The sequence below is a fragment of the Gorilla gorilla genome, chromosome 13 (genome assembly GCF_029281585.2).
Source record: "Gorilla gorilla gorilla isolate KB3781 chromosome 13, NHGRI_mGorGor1-v2.1_pri, whole genome shotgun sequence".
Classification (NCBI taxonomy): Eukaryota; Metazoa; Chordata; class Mammalia; order Primates; family Hominidae; genus Gorilla; species Gorilla gorilla.
The window spans coordinates 103,694,134-103,717,424 of NC_073237.2; the positions used below are offsets into that span (position 1 = coordinate 103,694,134).

General features: G+C 45.4%; 1 long non-coding RNA gene across 2 annotated transcripts in view; it reads right to left on the reverse strand.

The window, feature by feature from the left end:
* The window catches only part of LOC109028247 (uncharacterized), a 46,414-nt gene extending 26,770 nt beyond the window's left edge, over window positions 1–19,644 (reverse strand). The window contains exons 1-3 of one of the 2 annotated variants that reach the window (XR_010130135.1): window positions 19,527–19,644; window positions 7,885–8,046; window positions 1,427–1,510 (exon numbers count right to left, since the gene is read on the reverse strand). This is a non-coding gene — a long non-coding RNA (uncharacterized lncRNA). Of the gene's footprint in view, window positions 1–1,426; window positions 1,511–7,884; window positions 8,047–11,190; window positions 11,436–19,526 lie in introns of those variants that run through there. The other variant, XR_008668242.2, reaches the window with a different exon arrangement.
* Between the last annotated feature and the right edge of the window lie 3,647 nt (window positions 19,645–23,291).

A 23,291-nucleotide genomic window follows, 5' to 3' on the forward strand; every position in this document is an offset into this window, starting at 1 on the left:
AAAAAAAAAAAGAGCAAAAGGGAACTGGGATGTGAGGACAGGGGACTGAACAGGACCCGAACTTGGAAGGGTTTGCATGCCTGACTCAGGCTGGATCATCTCAGAGCCGTGGAGAGACAGCCACTGAAAGGCTGTGCTATGAACAGGTCACAAGGCCAGAGAAAGCCAGGACTTCTTTCCTGTGGCTCAGGCTGTACTTTGAAGATCTAGACCTCAATTATCAGGAAGCCTTGAGGAGGCAGATTTCTAACCTAGAACGAGGCTTTGAGTCAGAAAACCATCATCCTGACACCTACATGACTGTGGGCAAGTCATATGACTACCTGTGGCCTCAAGTATGCTGTCTGTGAACTGGACGCATACCAAGGCACCTGGGCGGGACCTGGAGGTTGTGGGCTCCAAGTCTCTTTGCCCACTTCCCTCTAGATCAGGATTTCTCAACCTTGGCCCTATTGACATTTGAGGCCAGATAAGTCCTTGCTGTGGGGAGCTGTCTTGTGTGATGTAGCATGTTTAGCAGCATCCCTAATCTCTACCTATTACATGCCAGTAGCATCCTCCAAGCTATGACAACCAAAAATGTCTCCAGACATTGCCAAATGCCCCTGGAGGAGGAGGAGGATGACACCCAGACTTGTCTTTAGAGAAGTAGAGTGAGTGCTGGTGGTGTCGGCCGTGTTGGCTGAAGCTGGACCTAGGAGAGCAGAAGGCTTCCAGCAGATGAACCAGTGCCACCCAATTTCAGAACCCCAGATGGGAAAGGAATAGTCAATGAAGGAGTTTTTATCACTGCCTTTGTCACTGAAAGTGTGACTCATTGATTCCCTAACATTCATTGACTATTGATTGTCATTTGATGTGCAAGGAAAGACTTCTCAAAGAGGGTCACATGCTTCCAGCACTCAAAAGCATGACCCATTGCTTCCCTGCTTGGGCCTGTCTTTCGTGGGAAGGCAGCCAGCAGCAGGAGAACAGACCCTTGTTTGGAGTTTAGAACAACTATGGGAATAATCAGGACAATGAGCCCACATGGCAGCAGATTCACACACAGTTTCCAGGTCCTAGAACCTGGTCAACCTGTTCTTTGACTCATAAAAACAATTATGGTAATAGCATCACTTGAGCATCTACTGTGTACATTGCACACACTTATCTAATCCACACAATTCATTAACCCTATTTGATACATGAGGAAATTGAAGCTCTGTGGGACTGGCCAACTTGCACAACATTGCACAGCTGTTAAATAGAAGGCAACCAGTCAAAAGTGTGGACAGCTGACTTTAGCCCAGGACTACCTGATTCCAAGTCCTTTGTTATTTCTCTTATGTCAGGCTACAAATTCTCCTTCCTGGTGGTATTGTGAGGAGGAGAGACAGCTGTAAATGTGCTAGGGTTTGAAGTACCACAGTCATTGGCTCCCTACCTGTTGTGTTGGTGTCAGAGCTTCAAGCCGCATGCACATAAAATTGCAGAGTGCTACTTTTGATATTTTTAGTCTTATCTAAAGCTGAAAAACAAAACCACAGAAATCTAGCTTAGTGAATTATTATGAGGCACGTCTCTTTTTAATCACCACTCCAATCAGGAAATAGAACTTTGGCCAGGCACAGCGGCTAATGCCTGTAATCCCAGTACTTTGAAAGGTTGAGGCAGAAGGATCGCCTGAGGCCTCGTGTTTGAGACCAGCCTGGGCAAGGTAGCTAGACCCATCTCTAATTTAGAAAGGAAGGGAAGGAGGGAAGGAAGGGAGGGAGGGAAGGAAGGGAGGGAGGGAGGGAGGGAGGGAGGGAATTTACTAGTCATCCCAGTAACCATCTACCAACCCCATCCCAATCATGGCTCCAATCCTCCTCCAAAAGTAATTGTTGTTCTCACTTTTATTTATTTTGTCATTTTATTTTATGTTTTGAGACAGGGTCTCACCCTCTAACCCAGGCTGAAGTGTGGTACGATCATGATTCACTGCAGCCTCAACCTCCTGGGCTCAAGCAATCCTCCTGCCTCAGCCTCCCATGTAGCCGGGACCACAGGCACATGCCACCACGCCCAGCTAGGTTCTCACTTCTTCAACACTCACTTTCTTGCATTCATCATCCAGTTAGGCATCTCTAAACATAATAATAATTTTTCTTTTTTAAAAAATTTGATATGTCTCTTAAGTCTACTTAATCTATTGATTTTATTATTAAAACTATATATTTAAAGTATATTACGTAGGCTGGGCATGGTGGATCACACCTGTAATTCTAGCACTTTGGGAGGCTCAGGCGGGTGGATCACCTGAGGCCAGGAGTTCGAGACCAGCCTGGCCCACGTGGCGAAACCCCGTCTCTACTGAAAATACAAAAATTACCCAGGCGTGGTGATGGGCACCTGTAATCCCAGCTACTCGTGAGGCTGAAGCATGAGAATCGCTTGAGCCGAGGAGGTGGAAGCTGCAGTGAGCTGAGATTGCACCACTGCACTCCAGCCTGGGTGACAGAGTGAGACCCTGTCTCAAAAAAATGTAAAAAGATATAAATACAGTACATAATATGATGATATATATGATATATATATGATACACATATAAATGTGAACTAATTACTACTGTCAAGAAAATATCCTATCCATCATCTTTTTTTTTTTTTTTTTTTTTTTTTGAGATGGAGTCTTGCTCTGTCACCAGGCTGGAGTGCAGTGGGGTGATCCTGGCTCACTGCAACCTCCGCCTCCTGGATTCAAATGATTCTCCCGCCTCAGCCTCCCAGTAGATGGGACTACAGGCGTGTGCCACCACGCCCAGCTAATTTTTATATTTTTAGTAGAGACGGGGTTTCACCATGTTGGCCAGGATGATCTCAATCTCTTGGCCTCGTGATCTCCCACCTCAGCCTCCCAAAGTGCTGGGATTACAGGCGTGAGCCACCTCGCCCAGCACTATCATCTTTCATAGTTATCTTTGTGAGTGTGTGTGTTTGGGTGTGTTGCATGCATGTGTGTGTGGTAGGAGCACCTAAAATTTACTTTTTAGCAAATTTTCAATATAAAATACAGTTTATTTATTTATTTATTTAGAGATGGAGTCTCGCACCGTTGCCCAGGCTGGAGTGCAGTGGTGCAATCTGGGCTCCCTGCAACCTCCACCTCCCAGGTTCCAGCAATTCTCCTGTCTTAGCCTCCTGAGTAACTGGAATTATAGGCACATGCCACCACACCCAGCTAATTTTTAGTATTTTTCGTAGAGATGGGGTTTTGCCATGTTGGCCAGGCTTGTCTCGAACTCCTGACCTCAAGTGATCCACCCGCCTCAGCCTCCCAAAGTGCTGAGATTACAAGAATGAGCCACCGCGCTCGGCCTATGATACGATATTATTAACTATAGCCCTCATGAAGCATATTAGAGCTCTAGACTTAGTACATAACTGCAAGTTCATACCATTTGACCCACTTCTGCCTTTTTCTTCCCCTCCCTGCTCCTGGTAACCACCATGTTCTACTCTCTTTTTATGTATTTGACTTTTTTTTTTTTTTTGAGATGGAGTATCACTCTGTCATAGGCACGCACCATCACGCCTGGCTAATGTTTGTATTTTTAGTAGAGATGGGTTTTCACCATGTTGGCCAGGGTGGTCTCGAACTTCTGACCTCAAGTGATCCACCTGCCTCGGCCTCCCAAAGTGCTGGGATTATGGGAATGGGCCACCTACCTGGCCTGCATTTGACTTTTTTTTTTTTTTTTTTTTGGTCTGATGGAGTTTCCCTCTTATTGCCCAGGCTGGAGTGCAATGATATGATCTCGGCTCACTGCAACCTCTGCCTCCCATGTCCAAGCGATTCTCCTGCCTCAGCCACCCCAGTAGCTGGGATTACAGGTGTGTGCCACCACACCTGGCTGGCATGTATTTGACTTTTTAAAAGATTTACTTATACTTGAGATCATGCAGTCTTTTCGTTATGCAGCCTGTCTTGTTTCACTTAGCATAATGTCCTCCAGGTTTACCTGTGTAGCATTCCCTCTGTTGGATATATACCAAAGGGAATGAAATCAGCACCTCATAGAGATATCTGCACTTCCATGTTCATTGCAACATTATCCACAATAGCCAAATTATAGAAACAACCTATGTGTCCAGTGATGGATGAATGAATAAAGAAATTGTGGTCCGCTAGGAGTGATGGTGGTGGCTCATACCTGTAATCCTAGCACTTTGGGAGGCTGAGGTGGGTGGATCACCTGCGGTCAGGAGTTTGAGACCAGCCTGACCAACATGGTGAAATCCTGTCTCTACTAAAAATACAAAAATTAGCTGGGGTGTGGGGGACGTGGTGGGTGGTGGCACATGCCTGTAATCCCCGTTACTTGGGAGGCTGAGGCAGTAGAATCGCTTGAACTGGGGAGGCAGAGGTTGCAGTGAGCCAAGATCACACCATTGCACTCCAGCCTGGGCAACAAGAGTGAAACTCCATCTCAGGAAAAAAAATAAATAAATAAATTGTTTTATGTATATACACACACATACACACACACACACACACACATCTATACACACATATACACACAATGGAATATTATTCAGCCTTTTAAAAGGAGAGCCTGCCATTTGCAACAACATAGATAAACCTGGAGGACATGATCCATACATTTTATATTTTTCTTAAAGTCCTCTGCAGATTGACCTTATGAAAATCTTATAAGGAGACATTTTCCCTCACATATTATTTGGTGGCTCAGTGATGAAGTTCACCTATTACATTTGATTCTGGAGAAAAAGAAAGTGCCTTTTTATATAAGACACTGATTTCTCATAGTCTGTGTCTTCATGTTTTCCCATCTTTCCACACTTTAATTTCTTCTGTGTCTTTAAATTCAGCCTTGTCTATTAGATAGATCATCTTATCATTTCCTACATGCTCAATCTTGTCTTATCTCAGTACTCCTTTAAGCAACCCATGCTATTACTAACCCTGGTTCCACCTGCCTTTCAGAGCCACGCTTTGGGAAAGCATTTTTATACTCATTCACTCTCCTTCTTTATCTTCTCTTCTACCTTGGATCGTAGACAGCTGGCTTCCATCCTCACCCTCCAGGGAACCCACTCCAGCATGTTCACCTACAACCTCCATTCAGCTAAATTCATGTGAAACAAGTTTGGCCATGAGGACCCCTCAACAATCAAGGGAGAGGGACACACGAGGGTTATTGATACAGGGTCCCACATCATGAATGGTCTTAAACCTAGGCTTCTGACATCATCTCCCAATGAGAGTACATGTGTAGTCATTGCAGTTGATGTGTTTGTATGTTCAGGGCATTAATTTGTGAAATATAATATAATAGTTCTCCCCCTTTTGGCACTACCTCCATTAAAAACAAAAAACAAAAAAACAGGGCCCTCAAAGATGAAAATGGCCCCAGTCTCACTCAGTCTCCAAGAAGCCCTGTAGGACCAGTTTGGGAGGCATGGCTGGGGTGACACTGGGGGAGAGCATAGAGCAATATAGGCCCAGGTTAAGACCTCAGTCCCAGCTAGGCACAGTGGCTCATGCCTGTAATACCAGCACTTTGGTAGGTCAAGGCAGACAGATCACTAGAGGTGAGGAGTTCGAGATCAGCCTGGCCAACATGATGAAACAACATCTGTATTAAAAATATAAATATTAGCCGGTCATAATGGTGCATGCCTGTAATCACAGCTGCTCAGGTGGCTGAGGCAGGAGAATTGCTTGAACCCAGGAGGTGGCAGTGAGTCATCTCACCACTGTACTCCAGCCTGGGCAACAGTGAGACTATGTCTCAAAAAAACAAAATAGATCCCAGTCTCAGATCCATAGATCCCTCTTTCCCCTCTGAACTTCCACTTTTTACCTCTCACCTCACTGGGTTATTGTGAAGATCCAAACTACAGTGAAGTCACGTATGTACAAGAACTTTACAAAGGCCAGCTGTTACTCAGAAAAGTCACCCAGGATCCCTAGCAGTGTTTTTTCCTTAAATGAATCAGAATAGAATAAATCAGAAATTCTCAGGGGGCACCGCCCATAGAAAGGGTGAGAGTATTGTTTCTGGGTTTGTTTGTTTGTTTGTTTGTTTGTTTCTGATATGGAGTCTCACTTTGTTGCCCAGGCTGGAGTGCAGTGGCACGATCTCAGCTCACTGCAACCTTTGCCTCCCAGGTTCAAGCAATTCTCCTGTCTCAGCTTCCCGAGTAGCTGGGATTACAGGCATGTGCCACCACGTCCAGCTAATTTTTGTATTTTTAGTAGAGACGGGGTTTCACCATGCTGACCAGGCTGGTCTCAAACTCCTGACCTCATGATCCGCCCGCCTCAGCCTCCCGAAAGTGCTGGGATTAGAGGCAGGAGCCACGGCTTGAGAGTATTGTTGTATAGAATTTATTGCAGTTATATATACATGGACAGATATATGTTTATACTAGTGGTGATATAAAATGTATTTCTTACTATAGGCCACATTTTTCTAACGTTTGAAAAACGGTGCACGATAGGCACCTTTACATACATCTCCGTTGAGAATGGGTCTTGTTTTCTTCATTTACAAATGAACACACTGAGGCTCAGAGAAGATAAGTGGCCAGGGATATATAAGCCAGGTTTAGACCTAAGGTCTTGAAAACCTACTAAAATGTCTAAGTTTATGAATCACCTGGGGGCATCTTTTAAATACTGATGTCTGGCTCTCTGCGGAGGTTCTGATGGCGTGAGGGAGGTAGTTATGAATGTGCATTTTTAATATTGCCTTCAGGCAATCTGAGTGCTGGTGATCCTGCCTGCCACACTGTACGTCACTAGTTTGGAGCAGTGGTCCCTCAAGAGGTTTGCCTGACCTACTGTGGGGCTGGAGAAAAGCATTTAAACTTCAGTTTCTACTCGTGTTCGTGCCATTCTTTCATAATATCTATGTGCCTATAATCTACATATTATACAATTGTACATATATAAACACCAATATGGGCATATAATGTATGTCTGGCCCCATGAACACCTGGCTTTATACAAGTGCACATATGAGCACACAATACAAACACATTATGGGCATGTAATTGGGCAATGTTATATTATCAGTTTTCACTGGTTGGGAAACAACGAGGAATAGGAAGGAGATTGCTGCTTTGAGCTACCGTCACCACCACGTGAAGGCTGTTTCAGAAAGACAGTCGTTCTCGGTTGCTCATCTGAGGAGGTTATAGGCAGTTCCAGACCTTGTAGGGAGTATTGTGTACACAAAATACAATGAGAGGAGGCCAAGGCAGGCAGATCACCTGAGCTCAGGAGTTCGAGACCAGCCTGGGCAACATGGTAAAACCCCGTCTCTACAAAAAATACAAAATTAGCCAGATGTGGTGGCGCAAACCTGTAATCCCAGCTACTTGGGAGGCTGAGGCAGGAGAATCGCTTGAATCTGAGAGATGGAGGTTGCGGTGAGTTAAGATCGCACCACTGCACTCTAGCCTGGGCAACAAGAGCAAAACTCCATCTCAAAAAAATACATAAATAAAAAATAAGAGCTCTGGTGGCTGAGCATGGCGGCTCACACCTAAAATCCCAGCACTTTGGGAGGCTGAGGCAGGTGATCGCTTGAGGCCAGGAGTTTGAGAGCAGCCTGGCCAACATGGTGAAATCCCATCTCTACTAAAAATACAAAAATCATCTGGGCATGGTGGTGCACGCTTGTAGCCCCAGCTACTCGGGAGGCTGAGGCAGGAGAATTGCTTGAACCTGGGAGGTGGAGGTTGCAGTGAGCAGAGATGGTGCCACTGCACTCCATCCCGGGCAACAGAGTGAAACTCCATCTCAAAAAAAAAAAAAGCTTTTGGTGAGGGGACCTGAATGGACAGGGTGTTGTCTCTGTCACACTCAAGAAACCAGCTCCCCTCTTACCTCAGTTGTATGGTCCTTTCTGATCCAAACAAGATTAAGATGGCCCATTCATCACTTGTCAAGAGGAGGTCTAGATTCCTAGGAAGGGGGAACTTGGAATCAGTCATTCAGTCAACACTTGTACAGATCATTCTGAAAATGCCCAGTGAGGTTGCAGGAAATCTAGGAGGAGACAAAAACCATATAAGATGTGGCAATATAACAATGTTTGGGGAGAAAAGATGTAAAAACAGCCAGGCGTAGTGGCTCACGCCTATAATCCCAGCACTTCGGGAGGCTGAGGCGGGCAGATCATGAGGTCAAGAGATCGAGACCATTCTGGCCAATGTGGTGAAACCCCGTCTCTACCAAAAATACAAAAATTAGCCAGGTGTGGTGGTGCGCACCTGTAGTCCCAGCTACTCGGGAGGCTGAGGCAAGAGAATCGCTTGAACCCAGGAGGCAGAGGTTGTGGTGAGCCGAGATCACGCCACTGCACTCCTACCTGGCGACAGAGCGAGACTCTGTCTCAAAAAAAAAAAAGAAACAATATGAAAAGGTAAATATGGTAATAAATGCCAGCATATTTCTTTCCTTATGTTTATATGATTTTGAAACACATTGTTAATAAAACACCTGGGGGTTTCCTTTTAACTGCAGATGCAGTCTGTGGAGTCCGTGCTGAAAGCACACAAAGCCTGTACTGTGGCCGAAGTTGATTTTGTTTTAATCTTCTGTAATGATGCCATTATTTTTACAGCTGCTTCTACAACCCCATACATGATTTACATGCAAGTGCTGGCCTCTCTTTTTATATAGGTATGTACTGTCCCCTGTAAACTGTAAATTCCCCCAGGGCAGGGCCCATGTTGGCACAGGGTTGGGGGTGGGGGAGAAAAGAGCACAGGGTTTGGAGACCAGTGTCTCAAGACTCAAAGCCTGGCTTTGACATATACTGGCTGGGCAACCTTGAGCAAGCTATTTAATGTGTGAGCCCCTAGAGGTTAATTAAACCTTATCTAGTAACTACTCGTGGCTGAAATGAAAGATATGGCATAAAAGCCTGTCAAGTGATTGGCGGCCTGAATAGGATTTGCATATTCCTCGGAACTCAGTGTTTTATAATGAAGTATTTGCTTGGGAACTTTTGCTCCAGAACCTCATCTATTTGCTTTATAGTGCTCATGTTAGTTGAGGAAGGATTAACAAGAAAGTCATGACTTCCTTGTCCCTTACTAGGTTTTTGTTTGTTTTTTGTTTTGTTTTGTTATGCTTTCAGACTGTGTCCAGCTTTATTACAGAAACTTTCTATAAACAATCATGGTATTTCAGACAGGACATGTTAACAGTATATAACAACCTTCAAACTCCTTTCTTCAATGGACTACCAAAAATCAGGAAGCCACTATAAAGCCCGATGAAGTCTTCACCTGATGCTCTGAACAGGGAAAGTTTAGAGTGAGGGTTGACATTTCACATTTAGCATGTTGTTTAACAACTTTTCACGAGCCAACCCTGACTTTCAGGAAGTGAAATGAAAATGGCAGAATTTATCTGAAGATCCACAATCTAGAGATGGAACCATGGTTCTTTTGAGGGGCGCCATCTCAGTGGCATCACTGGAAAGTCCAGATTGCCTGACACACTGGCAACCAATGACTGGAGGTAAGGTCCCAACAGATGTCTGGGCTTAAAGGAGTTAAGTCTATGCTGAAAGATGGAAAGGGAGAAGAGGACATAAAAATGAATTTGTTTTTTCATACCACAAGGCTTTTGTGCCAAGGTGGCCAAGTGTGTCAAAGTCAGGGAGTCCCTCCTCCTGGGAGCCAACAGGAACTCTCTCAAACCTACAAGGGAAATGTGTTTTCCCCGCATCAATCCAGCTTCAGAGACATTCTATTAGTGACATATGCCCCGTCCCCCCAAAACAACAATGAAGTGTTCCGTGTGCTCACAGCACAGCTTTAAAAAAAAAAAAAAAAAAAAAAAGCCGGGCGTGATGGCTCACAGCTGTAATCCCAGCACTTTGGGAGGCCGAGGCAGGTGGATCACCTGAGGTTAGGAGTTCAAGACCAGCCTGGGTAACCTGGTGAAACCCGTCTCTATTGAAAATACAAAAAACTTAGCAGGATGAGGTAGCGGGCACCTATAATCCCAGCTACTCAGGAGGCTGAGGCAGGAGAATCACTTGAACCTGGGAGGCAGAGGTTGCAGTGAGCCAGGATTGCGCTGTTGCACTCCAGCCTGGGTGACAGAGCGAGACTCTGCCTCAAAAAAAAAAAAAAAAAAAAAAAGTAAGGTTGGCTGGGAGTGGTGGCTTACGCCTGTAATGCCAGCACTTTGGGAGGCCAAGGCGGGTGAACCACAAGGTCAGGGGTTTGAGACCAGCCTGGTCAACATGGTGAAACCTCATCCCTACTAAAAATACAAAAAATTAGCTGAACGTAGTGGCGGGCACCTGTAATCCCAGCCACTTGGGAGGCTGAGGCAGGAGAATCACTTGAACCCGGGAGGTGGAGGCTGCAGTGAGCCGAGATCATGCCACTGCACTCCAGCCGGGCGACAGAGTGAGACTCCGTCTCAAAAAAGAAAAAGAAAAAAAAAAAGGAAAACAAAATTCTGCATTTTTATAAAACTTGATAAAAATAGTATTTCAAAGGGCCGGGCACGGTGGCTCATGCCTGTAATTCTAGCATTTTGGGAGGCCAAGGTGGGCGAATCATGAGGTCAGGAGATCGAGACCATCCTGGCTAATATGGTGAAACCCCGTCTCTACTAAAAATACAAAAAAATTAGCCAGGCATGGTGGGCACCTGTAGTCCCAGCTACTCGGGAGGCTGAGGCAGGAGAATGGCTTGAACCCAGGAGGCGGAGGTTGCAGTGAGCCAAAATCGTGCCACTGCACTCCAGCCTGGGCAAATACTTCATTATAAAACACTGAGTTCCGAGGAGTATGCAAATCCTATTCAGGCAGCCAATCACTTGACAGACTTTTATGCCATATCTTTCATTTCAGTCACGAGTAGTTACTAGATAAGGTTTAATTAACCTCTAAGGGCTCACACATTAAATAGCTTGCTCAAGGTTGCCCAGCCAGTATATGTCAGAGCCAGGCTTTGAGTCTATAGACATCTGTCTCAAAAAAAAAAATAGTATTTCAAACTGTACAGTCAGCAGAAGTACACAAGTTATCAAAAATACAGACAGTACACTTGGCGTCTCCAGCACCTTCAGTTTTCTGTGCCTGGTCTGATTTGGCATCTCCATTTTCTGCAGGGTTATTCCCCTCCTTGCCAGCATCAGCTTTTCCCTTTATCCTTTGGGTACCTTCTCTCCCTTCTTTGCAGGGGCCTTTTTAAGCTTGGGCTCTGGCTTTGGAGGAGCAGGTTTAGCAGACAACTTCGTGGATTTTCTCTGTGGTTCATCCTTAACTTTGGATTTATCTCCTTTAGCATCCCCTTCACCCTTTCTCTTGGGCATGGTGGTGACGATGGCAGCAGGATGTGGGTGCTGGGTATGGGATGCAAGGGCACAGGGCTTTGGTTGGTCCAGGGGTTGTTCTTGCCTCTTCTTCTTCACACTGCTCCTAGGTTTTTATTTTTAAATTTTTATATGGAAATAATTTTTAACTTGCAAAAGCACAAATAGTATAAGTCACCACATATATCCTTTACCCAGATTCACCTATTGCTAAGATTGTACTCTGTTTGAGGGTAAGTTACAGGCATCAAGGCCTTTCACCCCTAAATACTTCAGTGTGCATTTACAAAAGATAGGAATATCCAACTTCATTCAACTTCACTTATCATTTCATACATTTACATTGATATGGGACTTTTGTCTTATGTACCATCCATATTCCAAATTTGTCAATTTATATTAAGTTTTGACTGTCTGGAACTCATCTCAACATGCCAGATGTGGCCCCTTGGAACTTTCAACTTGCAGCCATGGGGAGTGAAATTAATATGGATTCTTTTCCACTTTCAGGGCAAGGAATTGAAATAGAATAGAAGTATAATGACAAATTTTTTGAGGTCCCCCAAGTTATAGCAAAGAGCATGCTTGGTGCTCTTAAAGACCTAGATAAATTCTTTTAAATGACTAGTGAAGGAATGGGGGAACTAAGGTGTAAACAGGGGAAGGGACTTGCCTTAGACTCTAAGACCATGGGCCAGTGAGTAGATGAGCTAAAGCTGGAAATCATCAAGCATCAGAGGCCCTAGGAAGTTCACTCCAACAATCTCTTCTTAGAGATGACATTATCAGCATTATTTAGGAACTGTACCTCGGCTTGTACTCCTTGTCCCAATACCCTGGAAATGTGACCTAGTTAATAATAATGATAAAAATAGCTAGTGTTTATGAAATGCTTCCTATGAGGTAGACACTGTTTTAAACACTTATAAGCAGTATCCCATTTAATTCTTATTAATGATCTTAACTTTAACAAGCCCTATTGTCTTCATTTTACAGATGATGAAACTGAGGTTTTGCTAGGTTAAATAATCTAAACCAAAGTCTCACCCTTAACCTTGGCTTTATCTCCACTTGAGTCTAGGCTTCCAATTTCAAATTTATTTAACCATAGCACCATGAAGAGGGGAGTAAGCACCATGGATCTTTGGAGGCCAGTGTTTGGGAGGAGCTGGAAAGGGTCAAGTAGGGTTTCTCAAATGTACATCAAAACTCATATTCATAACATGTAAGTGTGCAGAGACACTTCCCATTGGTTGCTTCCTTGTGTCCTTCCAACCGCCCATTTAAAAAAGGGTAAACATAAGGTTCAGAGTGGTTCAAGCTGGGCACAGTGGCTCATGCCTGTAATCCCAGCACTTTGGGAGGCCGAGGAGGGCAGAACACCTGAGGCCAGGAGTTTGAGACCAGCCTGGCCAACATGATGAAACCCCGTCTCTACTAAAAAAAATTAGCCAGACGTGGTGGCATGCACCTGTAATCCCAGCTACTCAGGAGACTGAGTTGGGAGAATTGCTTGAACCTGGGAGGTAGAGGCTGCAGTAAGCTGAGATCGCGCCACCACACTCCAACCTGGGTGACAGAGCAAGACTTCATCTAAAAAAAAAAAAAAAAAAAAAAAAAGGTTCAAAGGTTCAGTGAGTTCCACAATGTCCCATGGCTAATCTGTGACTGAGCAGAGATTTGACCCAAGTCTGCTGTTTTCTTATTCTGTCACCAAAGCAAGCAGATGATATGTGATAAGTTATGACGTTACATATTTAGAGACTTCAGGATGCATGTTGTAAATAAAGTCATAATAGCTCTGTTATCTAAGCAAACTTCAAAGCCACCTTGCTAGTTTAAGCACTACTTGCTAATTGGCAGAGTAGAGTCTCTGGGTCAATGCCCCATAGAGCTGAAGACCCAATTCTGTCTTATCTCACCCAGAGTCTGAGGGAATCAACATAGTTAGAATGTCTTGGGCAGCTAAGAACAAAGAAAAGGGGTGGGACTCTCAGAAGCCTGCATGTAAATCTCAACAGCCAGCTCACAAATCTCAGCAACTGGCCTGTGGGTCTCAGCAGCTGATATGAATATTAGCAGCCAGCACAGATATCTACAGCCAGAGCGGATCTCAGCAGCCAGCTCAGCTCTGTGGGACTGGGAGAAAGCACACAGTCCTGAGACTTCTCTTTCAGGAGGGAGAGCTTGCACCCAACAACCAGCATCTCTGTGCATAACCCCAAGGAAAAAAACTGGACAGCTCTCAGCACCTGGCAGAGCACTGCAGGATCAGGAGGAGGTGCGCAATCCTGAGACTTCTCCAGCAGGAGACAGAGAGAGAGGATTAAAGTAGGCACACACACAGAAAAGATCTGAGAGATTCCCAGAATCTCTAACTGGATGGATTGGTGAAGGTCTATCCCTGCCTAATGTACAAAGACTGAAAGAGGTGGTTACTTCTTCAGATGTGCAGACAGGAATGCAAAACTACAAGGAACACAAAGAATCAGGGAAATATGACATCACCAAAGGAATGATATAAATCTCCAGCAACCGACCCTAAAGAAATGGAGATCTGTGAATTGTCTGACAAATATTCAAAATAATTTTTTTTTTTTTGAGACGGAGTCTGGCTTTGTCACCCAGGCTGGAGTGCAGTGACAGGATCTCAGCTCACTGAAACCTCTGCCTCCTGGGTTCAAGCGATTCTCATGCTTCAGCTTCCCGAGTAGCTGGGATTACAGGCACGCGCCACCACGTCCATCTAATTTTTGTATTTTTAGTAGAGACAAAGTTTCACCATTTTGGCCAGGCTGGTCTCGAACTCCTGACCTCAAGTGATCCACCTGCCTCGGCCTCCAAAAGTACTGGAATTACAGGTGTAAGCCACCAAGTCTGGCTCAAAATAATCATCTTAAAGCAGCTCAGCGAGCTACAAGAGAACGTAGATAGAACACTAAATAATACCATGAAAGCAATACATAACTAAAATGAAAAAAGTCAACCAAAAGACACAAACCATAAAAAAGTAGACATGCTGAGGCTCAAGGAAAAAGAAAAGAAAAGAAAACTATTTATCTGATAAAGAGCTAGTTTCACTTACGCAAGTGAAATAAACCAGCCACAGAAAGGCACATTTTACATGATCTCAATTATACGAGGTATCTAAAATAGTTAAACTCATAAAAGCATAGAGTAAAATGGTGGTTGTAAGGGGTTGGGGGAAGAAAGAAATGGGGAATTGTTGCTTAATGGGTATAAAATTTTTGTTACCCAAGATGAGTAAGTTCTAGAGAACTGTTGTATAACATAGGGCCTGCAGTTAACAATATGGCATTGTGCACTTAAAAATTTGTTAAGTTCTCATGTTAAGATTTCATGTTAAGTCCACAAACTACACACACAGAAAGGGATACAAGAAAACATTTTGAGAGATGGATATGTTTATTACTTTGATTGTGGTAATGAAATCATGGGTATATCCAAACTCATCAAGTTGTATACATTAAATATACAATCTAGATGTACACATATCTCAATAAAGCTAATAAAGCAAAAAACAAAAAATAAAACTGTTTATTGGGCTGTGCGTGGTGGCTCATGCCTGTAATCTCAGCACTTTGGGAGGTGGGAGGATCGCTTGAGCTCAGGAGTTCAAGACCAGCCTGATCAACATAAACTTTGAATGTAATGTGGTGGGAAGAGAAGGATCAGATCTAAATTTGAATGCTGGCTGTGCTGTGAAACAGCAAATCTCTTCCCCTCTCAGAGCCTCAGTTTCTTCATGTGAAAAAGGGGCTAATGCAAGCCCTACCTATGTAAGAGCCTGTTTTGGCTCAGGCTTCCAACAACTGTTTCTCACCCATGCTTTTCATGGCTTGTCCTCAGAAGTTCCCCACAAAGAGGTCCTATGGTTGTTCCCACTTTACAAATGAGGTGACTACTAGACACATTTATATAGTTGTCTCTCCTATCAGACTGCGGACCATTTGGTGACAGAGATTATATCATATCCCTTTGTGTGTTTCCAAACACAGAAATTAGCATACTGTAATTAGCAAATGCTTAGTAAAGAGCTTTTTTAAAAACACACACAGGCTGGGCACTGTGGCTCACGCCTGTAATCCCAGCACTTTGGGCGGCCAAGGCGGGTGGATCATGAAGTCAGGAGTTCAAGACCAGCCTGGCCAAGATGGTGAAACCCGGTCTCTACCGAAAAAAAACACAAAAGTTAGCCAGACGTGGTGGTGGACACCTATAATCCCAGCTACTCAGGAGGCTGAGGCAGAGAATTGTTTGAACCCGGAGGCAGAGGTTACAGTAAGCCGAGATCATGCCACTACACTCCAGCCTGGGCAACAGAACGAGATCCATCTTAAAAACAAACAAAAAATAGACACACACACACACACACACACACACACACACACACACAACATGTATCACACAAATAAAATATTACATTTTCAACTGCCTGGCATTTACCAGTTTGAAAGTGGAGCTGACTGCTTTACGCCAAGGGTGATAAACCCTCTCATTTTTAGTTTGGCTTCTAAGTATGCTCATCACCTGATAGTAACTTATTTTTGCTTCCTGTGAGTCAGAGAGCAAAAGGCACTGTCTCCAAGCCACCAGGGCAACCTTTAAACAAACGGCCCCATAATGAATAGTTTTGGTAAAGTAACAGCCTGCTGCATGCCTTGTCATAATATGTAAACACTCTCTAATTTGTTCAATGTTCTGTATTAATAAAGTTTGTGTCCTATCATTTCCAAAGAGTCTCAAAGAACGCTTGCTCAGATGGCCGGTGAAAAGTCCCACTTTGTCATACCTAGGAAAGCAGCATCTTTTTTTAATTTTATTTTTAAATAAATAGGCTGAGCTTGGTGGCTCTTGCCTATAATCCCAGCACTTTGGGAGGCCGAGGTGGGTAGATCACGAGTTCAGGAGATCAAGACCATCCTGGCCAACGTGGTGAAACCCTGTCTCTACTAAAAATGCAAAAATTAGCTGGGTGTGGTGGCATCATGTGCCTGTAGTCCCAGCTACTCAGGAGGCAGAGGCAGGAGAATCGCTTGAACCCGGGAAGTGGAGGTGGCAGTGAGCCGAGATCGTGCCACTGCACTCCAGCCTGGGCGAGAGAGTGAGACTCTGTCTCAAAAAAAAAAAAAAAAAAAATTTAAAATTAAAAAATAAATAAATAGAGATGGGGTCTTGCTATGTTGCCCAGACTGGTCATGAACTCCTGGGCTCAAGTGATTCTTTTGCTTCAGCCTCTCAAAATGCTGGGATTACAGGCATGAGCCACTGCACCCAACCCAGCATCTTTGTCTAACAGCATAGAGATAAGGCTGAATTGAGAGAAGACTCTGTGTTGTAGAGATGAGCACTGTGTCCAAAGTCGCTCTACCTCTTTGAGGTTCATCTGGAAAATGGGCTAACTGACAATTAAATGGATATAATGTACACAGAAGTGCACTGTGACTGGTGAGGCCATGTAAATATTGAACACTGGTTTTCTGTATTTTTTTTTTTCTCACTTAAAGTTCACCATATTAGAGAGCTTGAGAAGTTACCGGGATGGGACCTCAAAAGTGCTGGTGCCTTATCACACAGTCCCAAAATTTGGATTGCTGGCATAAAATATTGTATTACGGCCGGGAGCAGTGGCTCATGCCTGTAATCCCAGCACTTTGGGAGGCCAAGGCAGGCGGATCACCTGAGGTCAGGAGTTCGAGACCAGCCTGGCCAACATGGTGAAACCCCGTCTCTACCAGAAATTCAAAAACATTAGCTGAGCATAGTGGTGGGCGCCTGTAATCCTAGGTACTCAGGAGGCTGAGACACAAGAGTCGCTTGAACCCGGGAGCGGGAGGTGGCAGTGAGCCAAGATCACACCACTGCACTCCAGCCTGGGCGACAGAGTGAGACTCCGTCTCTAAAAAAAAAAAAAAAGAAAAAGAAAGAAAAGAAAAAGAAAAAGAAAGATAAGTTTACTGGGCTGGGCGCAGTGGCTCACGCCTGTAATCCCAGCACTTTGGCAGGCTGAAGCAGGCGGATCACCTGAGGTCAGGAGTTTGAGACCAGCCTGGCCAACACGGCGAAACCTCGTCTCAACTAAAAATACAAAAATTAGCCAGGCATGGTGGTGGGTGCCTGTAGTCCCAGCTACTCAGAAGGCTGAGGCAGGAGAGTCACTTGAACCTAGGAGGCAGAGGTTGCAGTGAGCCAGGATCATGCCACTGCCCTCCAGCCTGGGTGACAGAGTGAGACTGTCTCAAAAAAAAAAAAAAAAAAAAAAAGAAAGAAAGAAAAGAAAAGAAAAGAAAGAAAGATAAGGTTACTGGAGTTCAGAGAGGTTGCAGGAGAAAGATAGCCAGGAACTAACTAGCAGGGCTGCCCTTGACAGTCAGGTCCTCTGACTGTGCATTCCATTGCACTATGTCTCAGGACTATGTGTTATTATTTCTAACATCACCAATTTCCAGAAAGGATCCCAGGCATTTATGGAAGGGGTGTCAAGGGGAGTGAAGGAAGAAGAATCCCAACAGTTAAAACCTCCCACAGCCCAGGCTTCCTGGTCACAGACAGGGCTGCAAAAGGCACCCTAGATGGGCTAGCTGCTGTGGGTGGGCGAGACTTGCATTGAGTACCTACTATGTGTTTCAGGAAAAAGGACCCTGAGCGTCGTGGCTCACTCCTGTAATTCTAGCACTTTCAGAAACTGAAGTGGGAGGCTTGGTTGAGGCCAGGAATTTGAGACCAACCTGGGCAATAAAGGGAGACCCTCTCTCTACAAAAATAAATTATAAAGAAAAGAGCGCCGCCTGTGAGTAGGGTCAAATGTTATGCACTGCACCTGCTACGTGCTACAGATACAGGTGGTCTGGGACCCGCCAGCTGACAGTGGGAGTGAGTTTGCCCCGAACAAGGAGTCCTTCATTTCTCATCTTGTAGCAACTCTGTGGGTGGAGTATGATTACTCCCATTTTGCAATGAGAATATTTAGGTTCAAAAAGGAGACAGCTGAGGCCACAGCCATAGATAGAGTTAGCGGCACTGCAAGACCGGACCCCAGCTGGGTGCTCAGGTTCCTTTTCTACCTCAAAGGAAAGGTAGAAACCATCCCTATCTGCCACAGAGGAGCAGACTCCAGAGAAGCCAAAGCCTAGCCAGAGAGTAATCATAACAATGTCCGTCTTTCAGCGAGTATTTGTCATGTAGCAGACACGTTATTGCACACTCCCACTTAATGGTTACATGACCTTGTCCGGTCTATTTTCACGTTAGCCAAAGGGAAGCCTAGAAGTCCACAGTGCTCGGGAGCTGGAAGCCAGGCAGTGACAGCGCCAGCGTATTCTCCTTGACTTGATTTTAAATTTCACAACTTTGGTAGCTTCAATAGGGAGGAAGAGGAGGGGCGCCGGCTCCCTCCAGCAAAGGCGGCGCGGAGCGGGTAGCCAGGTCCGGAGCCGTCCTGTGCCGGGCCGTCCGGTGGGGGGCACTGCAGACCGCGCGGGCGCTGCGCCCGCCTCTAGCTCCGGGCGCAGAGGGGTGGCCACGCTCTCCTGTGTCGCTCGCGCCCCTAGCCGCGCCTGGGAGAGCGGACTGGCCTCCCAGAGAGGATGCGGGGGAAGCCGCACAGGGGCCCACTGGGACGGGGTAAGGGCGCGGGATGGGATCGGCTCTGGATGTGGGTGCCCCCCGAGCCGCGCCCCACCCCGCGAGCGCTCCCATTTGCACCTCCACTTGAGCACGGAGCTTCAAGAACGGGCTATTCTGGGGTGCGGGTTCCGACACTAGGCCCCACACGGATCTGGGGACTGGTTTGGCTACGACCTGGCGGAAGGGGGGAAACCTGGCCTGAGAACGGAAACTGCGGGACGATCCCGCGGCGCACTTAAATCTGGCTCCGCTGCTTCCTCGCCCCGCCCCCGCTGTCACCTTCCTCTGCTTCTGCGCAGCGATTCCACACCCCACTCCACCCCATCCCACCCAGACTGCTCACCCGATTCTGACTTTGAACCCAAAAGCGATCAGGCGTGTTCTGGGCCCGGCCACAGCCAGCGGGCGCTCTGGCCCTCGCAGAAGCCGCCGCAAGCGGCATCGCTGTCCCCGGGGAGGGGACCCCAGCTAGCACCAGTAAAGGTGCAGTCACCCTTTTTAAGGTTACTCGGAGGGTAGATACGGCATCCACTGACCTTGATCTTTTCCCACAGTCACCTGGGACCCAGGCATATAATGTGGGCGGTTTAATGAGGTGTAAACCAAGTGCAAATGGCCTAGAAGCCCCTTGAAGTGGAAGCAGGATGGAGGCTTTCTTTAGAAGGGGGGTTTTACTCACTCTGGGAATTCTGGTAACAGCAATAGTCTCTGATTGTTAATTGGTCATAATTACTTTGTTAGAAGTCTGTACACCATTCCAAGTTCTAAGGCGACAAGAGAAAGAATATTTTTGACATTTACAACGGGAGGGAAACAGCATATTACTTTCTGCATTAGGGTATACATTAGCATATTGTTGAATTGAATTTTCCGCCTTCACTTTTTAATATATTTCCAATTTCCAACTACTCCCTGGAAAATTTTAAAAAGGGGCAGCAGAAGGATTGGTGATGTGCATGCCACAGATGGAGATGGAAAAACTGCCCAGAACATGTTGACATTTGTAAAAAAGTTAACATCCCCCCACACTTTAAAACTATGATATTAGGAACAGTATAATGGCAAAAGTTACTCGTACAACATCTGTTCCTTCCAACGGGAGGATTTCTTTCCTGCCAAGAATTTATGAATTTTCTATAGGAGCTTGGTTCTGTTTGGGGAAGAGGGAAGGACGCCAGCCAGAGCAGTCCCTTGCCTTCAGGGAATGCAGGGATGCATTGCTCCTGGCTTTTAGATGGCTCCTGAAGCTGCTGATGGGGCCAAAGTCACCCTTCAGAAGGACTTGGCTGCAAACAAGAAAAATCTCCAACAGCCACCCATGGTTTAAAGTGACTAGGCCGTCACTAAGAAAGGTCAAGGCCATATGGCTTGAGGACAGAGATGAGTTGGTTATAACTCCCATTCGCAGAAGACCTAATCCTTTTTGGAGGGCAAAGGAAAGAGTTTATTATAGGGATAAAACCCAACCAACTCATATCAGTTCATTTCAAATGTTTCATTCATTTTCACATTGACCAGATAAGTGTTTGTTCACTCATCTCAGAAACTTCAATCTCTTCATCTACCATCAATTGTCTTTTACCCTTGCTCAATTGAATCTCTGGTGACTGGAAACTTTTATCTTTCTAAAGAAGCATGATGTGAGTGCTCAAAACAGCCATCTGGGTGAATAGGACGCTAAGTGGATTAGCAGTTGAAACATTAATGATTCACTTTTGACTCAAAGCAAGTTTATCTAAGCAGATTTCCAATGGTCTTCTCTTTTGCAATCAAAAGAACTTTCTGCTCTAGAGAAGCCTGTGTCCAGGAAGGGGGAGATTACCTTTTTGCACTTTAAAGTGGACCATTTTAGGTTCTTGATTTTTGTTGTTGTAGAGACAGGGTCTCACAGATTTGCCCAGGATGGCCTTGAACTCCTAGCCTTAAGTGATCCTCCTGCCTTGGCCTCCCTGGGATCACAGGAGTGAGCCATCATGCTTGGCTTTTTTTTTTTTTTTTTTAAGACAGAGTCTCTCTGTCACCCAGGTTGGAGTGCAGTGGTGTGATTTCGGCTCATTTCAATGCCACCCGCCCCACACCCCTACCCTGACCCCACCACTCCGATGCCAGGTTGAAGAGATTCTCCCGACTCAGCCTCCTGAGTAGCTGGGATTGCAGGTGCCTGCCACCACGCCCAGCTAACTTTTGTATTTTTAGTAGAGATGGGGTTTCATCATGTTGGCCAGGCTGGTCTCACACTCCTGACCTCAGGTAATCTGCCTGCCTCAGCCTCCCAAAGTGCTGGGATTATAGGCATGAGCCACTGCACCCAGTCTTTTTTCTTTTTTTTTCCACTTGGAATATTTTTAACGAAACATGAAGAAAAACTTTCAATCCATTTAAGATCAGGAATCTAAATTGGGAGTCTGTCTGAGCCTACTCTGGCTCAGGAAGCTGCCTTATAAAAATAATAATAATGATAATAATCTAAGTTGTTCCCATTTGGCAGTGGTTGCGGGGTGGAGGAGGACAACAGCAACCAACATCAAGGATTTGGTTCAGTCTTTCAAATCAACAATGTTTATTGAACACCTACTACGTGCCAGGTAGTTTCCTAGGCATTGTCCTCCTCCTCATTCTAGAGGGAAGCTAGAGAATAAATAGATCCAGTATATGTTACAGTTCAGGTAATGGTAAGTGTCATGAGACAACATCAAGCAGGTTAAAGAGATAATAACATGAGCAAGGTGGGAGGGCTCTTTTAGTATAGTCGGAAAAGGCTGCTTCAAGGAATTGGCATTTAAGTGGCCCTTCTAGAATTTTCTGAGGGCATATATACCCCCCAACACATAAACATAAATGTATTTTACCAAGTTGGATAGTACTTTCTAAGCTCCTCCCCTTCACCCCGCCCCCTCCCCGTTAACTTCTGAACATTCTTCTGCATATAATGAGCAGGTGGCTCAAGAATATGGGTCTGAGTAGAATCAGGTTTAAATTCCAGCTCCATCACCTGCTTGTTTTGTGACTCAAGGCAGGTTACCTAAGTTCTTTTTGCCTCAGATGCCTCGTCCCTAAAATGAGAACAGCCATGACTACCTTATAGGATTATTGTCGGGACTGAATGAAAAAAAATGCCTGTGAAATGCTGAGTACAGAGACAGCATGGAGTAAACCTTCCTAAGTGTTGGCCCTTATTTATTACTGTTTTTTTTGTTTTTGGAGACAGAGTCTCGCTCTTGTCACCCAGGCTGGAGTGCAATGGCGTGATCTTGGCTCACTGCAACCTCCACCTCCCAGGTTCAAGCGATTCTCGTGCCTCAGCCTCCCGAGTAGCTGGGATTACAGGCACCCTGCCACTGCCCCCAGCTAATTTTTGTATTTTAAGTAGAGACGGGGTTTCACCATGTTGCCCAGGCTGGTCTCGAACTCCTGATCTCAGGTGATCTGCCCCACTTGGCCTCCCAAAGTGCTGGGATTACAGGCATGAGCCACCGCTCCCGGCCCTTATTATTGTCTACTAGATAATTTTAACGGCACATAGGAGTCCATTCTAGGGATGTCAGAACTTATATAACCAATGCCCTACTGTTGGGCAGACAGAATGGGATATATATAAACCTAGCAGATGACGTGAATGAGCTAAAGGAGAAAAGTGAAACAACAACTAAACAAAATAAACAAAACCCAACACATGTAGAAAATAGTCCAAATCAACACATTTTCTAGGAGAGACTCATTTTTCTTCTGCTATCCCTGATGCTAAACATACCCACTCATAACAACCTGCCTGCTTACCTACCACCTGCATCTTGGTTAGGAGACCCCCCCTAGGTCTTGCTTCTATGACCTCATGTGCAGGCGGAGGATGAGGGTCAGGAAGTGTTAGGTTGGAATGAAGTTCTGCAGTGGCCTAGCTGTTGGGAATGTGAGGTCTCATCTTCCTCGTTTGTGCAAAGCAGCCTTGAAATAAAATATTCTTTGGGGTTGGGCACAGTGGCTCATGCCTGTAATCCCAGCACTTTGAGAGGCCGAGGCAAGTAGATCACTTGCAGTCAGGAGTTCGAGACCAGCCTGGCCAACATGGTGAAACCCCATCTCTACTAAAAATACAAAAATTAGCCAGGCATGGTGGCGGGCACTGTAATCCCAGATACTTGGGAGGCTAAGGCAGGAGAATCACTTGAACCTAGGGGCCAGAGGTTGCAGTGAGCCAAGATTGTGTCACTGTACTCCAGCCTGAGTGACACAGTGAGACTCCATCTCAAAAAGAGAAAAAAGAAATAAAATGTTCTTTGGAACACCTTTCAGCTCTGTCACTC